The sequence below is a fragment of the Lathyrus oleraceus genome, chromosome 5, assembly GCF_024323335.1.
Source record: "Lathyrus oleraceus cultivar Zhongwan6 chromosome 5, CAAS_Psat_ZW6_1.0, whole genome shotgun sequence".
Lineage (NCBI taxonomy): Eukaryota > Viridiplantae > Streptophyta > Magnoliopsida > Fabales > Fabaceae > Lathyrus > Lathyrus oleraceus.
In genome coordinates, this window is record NC_066583.1 from 573592721 (window position 1) to 573597561 (window position 4841).

Below are 4841 nucleotides of genomic sequence, written 5' to 3' on the forward strand. Positions count from 1 at the left end.
AAGGCGGTCAACCTGAGCTTTCAATTCTCGGTTCTCGTTATCTGTTATCTCCATTCTTCTTTTGTAGTTGGCTCTTGTGTTATAATTATGCGTCAGCTTGAAATGGATCTGTTGGCGGGAAGCAACTGTTAGAAGACTGGACCAAGACAGACAACCTGTATGCACGTGATGCATGGATATGCAAAATGAATGATTTTCCAAGGAACTCTAAGTGAAGGAAAAGATAGAATTGCAAACATTTTTGATAACAAAAAAGCATTTTTATCAAAATATACAAAGTTATCAACCCAAAATACAACCAAGAAAACCATTTAAGGACATGTGTCATCAGGACGAGCATAAACAAGTAGGAGTTGTCCTTCAAGTCTCTCAATTCTTTCTTCATAGGCCTTCTGCATAAAAGCTTTCTCCTTCACCAAACTGTCTACAAGACCTTTCCATGCACCTGAGGACTGTGGAATCTGGGAGTAATCTGTTGTGCCTGAGGAAAATAAATCCTCTTGCACTTTTGGACGTTTACCTGCACGATCTTCTCCACTCTGCTCCTTTAACTGTCTCTGAAGTTCTTCATTTTCCATTTCGAGCACCTGGGCCTTATCCTTCCAAGCGTCTCTCTCTTTCTCGACCCTCTCCAAGGTGGCTTGGAGTTCTTCTTTGTCATCTAGCGGAAGGTAAGGGGTCTTCAACGGAGCGGGTTTGATAGGATCATGATGTGGGTATGGCATTTTCAACTGTATAGCTCTGGCTCTGATCCACTGGAGGTACGACTCATAGGAGGTACAATCTTTCTTACCCAATTCAAGTCTCCCTTTGCGACAAACACGATGCCAAGCTCTTACTACTCTCTCTTTCATGGTAGGGTCCTCCTCGTTATCCCTCAAGAAAATACCTTCTAAAAGAATGTTAGGAGGCTTGTCCTTCATAGGGTAACCGAGTTGTCTCCTAGCAAGTACTGGATTATAAGAAATGATTCCCTTTGTGCCCATGAGGGGCACATTGGGGAACTCCCCGCAACTATCAATGATCTTCACATCGTCTAAAACTCTACTATACCATGCAATATCTGACTGGGTAAGAGACATAATCCTCTGTGACCACTGAAGTCCTGACTTGCGATCTGATAACACGAAATTATATCACATTTTAGGACTTAATTCAATTAGATTATATTATCATTTACTTTAGTTTATCTCATTTTATCAGATATTATGCAGTATTTCCTTACTATTTATGTCAGGTATCCATTTTGAAGCAAAAGTGAAAAAGGGAAGAAAAGGAGGTGTAGAAAGGAACAAAAAGGAGAGAAAAGGGACCAAATGCCAAAGCCCAGCCCAAAGCGCACAAGTCACCAACGCTGTGCCTGTGACGGACGTCACAGGGTGCGTGACGAGCGTCACGCAAAACAGCCTTGTGACGGACGTCACACATAGTGTGACGAGCGTCACACAATTCCACTACCTTTTTGGCGCAAGTAACGCCCTCAGAAAGACTTGAAGAAGAACGTTGAGAAGTTGGTCTCCTATATCCACGCCGTGCATGTAGCCACGTTGAAGAATGGGAGAAACGGAATGCAGTTACCAACACTATTATAAATAGCCATCTCACAAACCTAAAAGCTCCCCGGTTTTTTTTCACGCTCATATTGCCGAAGCTCTGCCAAATTTTCTTTTCACACCTTTTGCTTATTTTTCCTTTCCAGCACGCAGCATTGTTTATTTTATTTATTTCTTTTGCAAGCTTTACATTCTTTTTCCCTTGCAAATTTACCTTTCCCATTTTAGCTTTTAGATATTTTTCGCATAATAGTTTCTACACCGGAAACTATTGTGCAACTTTATACCGGATTTAACCTTACGTTATATTCCAGTTTTATTTCCTTGATTTAATTTACTGTTTAATTGAAGAATCCAAGAACAAATCCTACCGGCTTCTGGTGGAGTGTTCAAGACTATTGTATTACGCATTCAGGTTCTTTAATCATTATTTAATATTTTGTTTTATTATTTATCTATATTATCTGCCTGGAATGAGTCTGTTTATGCATGATATAAATTCTTATTTATTTAGCATGTCTGGCTAATTCGCCTAGGTATCGGTATGTAAAGTAAGCAGAATAAGGGATCAAGACTGAGTCGGTCTATCTAAACTTAAAATCAAAATCAATCTTTTTACGGTCTCAACTTACAGGTTTAATAACAAGATTTTTTACAAAAGTAAAAGACATAAAGAAGTTAAAATCAATAGAGCGAGAGTTTGAGATTTTAACTGGACAGTGTAAATTAGGCATTAATTCTAGATCAGGGCGAGAGCAAGTTTTAGAGTTAATTAAATTCTGACCTTTTCCAAAAAGTATTTTTAAAGATTGAATGTGAGGACGAGAGTTAAGCATTTGGATTTAATTATATAACCTAAGTCAACAGAGCGAGAGTTTGAGATAAGGGTGTTTAAAACGGTCAGTATTTTCTTAAAAAGAGTTTCTGCAACTTTATTGCTTTCAAAATATGGTTTTTGACTTAATTATAAGTGACAGCAACATTAATATAAAATCATGGTTTATTCAACAGAGCGAGAGTTTGAGATAGAACCTTTAACCAATAAAGTTAACCGAAACGATTCATTTTAAAACCAAGAAGCCGACAAAGACTCGATTCCCTAGTTTTGACGAACTACATACCGATATCCGTTTTATTAATATTTAATCTAGATATTAGTTTAGCTCTTAGTTTTTTCCCTAACAATCAAACATTTTCACCTTAGATTTACGTAGTAACCTTAGATAACGGTATATCGATTCATAAGTCCCTGTGGGATCGATATCTTTTAAAACTACGCGGTAGAACTGTGCACTTGCAGTTTGTATCCCATTCTCGACTCACACAGTTGAGCGATCAAGTTTTTGGCGCCGTTGCCGGGGACTTTTATTCAATCGATATCGTAACTCTTCCGTTACGCTGTAGAGACTAAGGTTTCTTTTCCTTCTATTTTCTTTCTTTCGTTGATTTGTATGCCACGCACTCGCTCTCAAGGCGAACCGCTCTATTTACGAATCAACGATATCGAACTATATCTCCGAGTCTTACGACGAATTCGGGAATATCGTGCTGAAAACAATCTCCCTCCTATAGACCTTCCTGATCTCAAAGATTTTCCTTCTTTAACCGAGATGGCAGAACCAGCTCGTGCTCTTAGAGATTACGCCGCTCCATCGCAAGATGAACCGCATTCAAGTATTGCTCCGCCCGCAATCGAAGCAAACAACTTTGAACTTAAACCTTCGTTGTTGCAGGCTGTGCAACAGAACCAATTCTCTGGAAATCTTACCGAAGATCCAAACCTTCATTTATCCGTATTTGTCCAATACGCTGATACTGTTAAAGCTAATGGTGTCACTTCAGAGGCAATTCGACTTCGTCTTTTTCCTTTCTCATTAAGAGATAGCGCTAGAAGATGGCTTCAATCTCTTCCTTCCAACTCAGTCACCACATGGAACGAGTTGAAGAAAGTTTTTCTTGCCCGATATTTTCCGCCAAGCAAAACAGCTATGTTAAGAGCCCAGATAAACGGATTTAAACAGAAAGACAACGAGTCTCTTTTCGAAGCATGGGAAAGATACAAAGACATGATGAGACTTTGCCCACACCATGGTTTGGAAGACTGGTTAGTAATTCACACATTTTATAATGGTCTCTTATACAATACAAGGTTAACAATAGACGCCGCTGCAGGTGGTGCACTAATGAACAAACCTTACGCTGATGCTTACCAGCTTATCGAGAGCATGGCCCAAAAACACTATCAGTGGGGAACCGAACGAACAACGGTGGAAAAACCTCAACCGAAAACTGGCATGTACGAGATAAGTAACCTTGATCACGTCAATGCAAAAGTGGATGCTTTGGCCCAGAAAATTGAAAGTTTAAACGTATCACCTCCAGCCGCCGTGGTTGCTATAACTCAGAATTGCGAGGTCTGTGGAATCCAAGGCCACACTCCTGCGGAATGTCAACTCTTGACTGGAATCCAAGCAGAGCAAGTAAACTATGCTCAAGGAAGCCCCTATTCGAATACCTATAACCCAAATTGGAAGAACCATCCAAACTTCTCATATAAGAGTAATAATGCTTTATACGCACCTGGACAGTCTCCAAATCAAGCCCCATCTATACCTCCGGGATATCAGAAACCGAATCCTAACAATAATACCCCTAGAAAATCCAACTTGGAAATCATGATGGAAAACTTTATAGCTTCCCAACAACAAACCAATAAAGATTTCTTAAACCAGAACATACACACTGGCGAACAACTTAAACAACTAGCAAGCAAAGTAGATGCCCTGGCTACCCATAACAAAATGCTGGAAACGCAAATATCTCAAGTAGCTCAACAACAAGCACCTACTGCTGCACCAACTGGTACATTCCCTGGACAGCCCCAACCCAATCCGAGAAGCCAAGCTCATGCAATTATATTAAGAAGTGGAACGGAAGTGGAAGGACCGTCTGACCCAAGGATAGAAAACCAAAACCCTAAGAAATCTACTGAGGAAAGTGAACCTAAGGAAAAGGAAGAGAGTAATAAGGAAACCCTAGAAAAGAAGGAACCTTATGTACCTCCACCACCTTACAAACCACCTATACCTTACCCTCAAAGGCTTGTTAAAACCAAAGATGTAGGCCAATTTAGAAAATTTGTTGATCTCCTTAAACAATTAAACGTTACAATTCCGTTTACCGAAGCTATTACGCAGATGCCCTCATATGCTAAATTCTTAAAAGAAATTCTTTCTAATAAAAGGAAACTTGAGGATAGCGAAACCGTTACACTCCCTGCCGAATGTA

General features: G+C 39.7%; 1 pseudogene; it reads right to left on the minus strand.

Annotated features, from left to right (window-relative positions):
- Nucleotides 1-3548: 3548 nt before the first annotated feature.
- Nucleotides 3549-3648, minus strand: LOC127089322 (uncharacterized; annotated as a pseudogene).
- Nucleotides 3649-4841: the final 1193 nt, after the last annotated feature.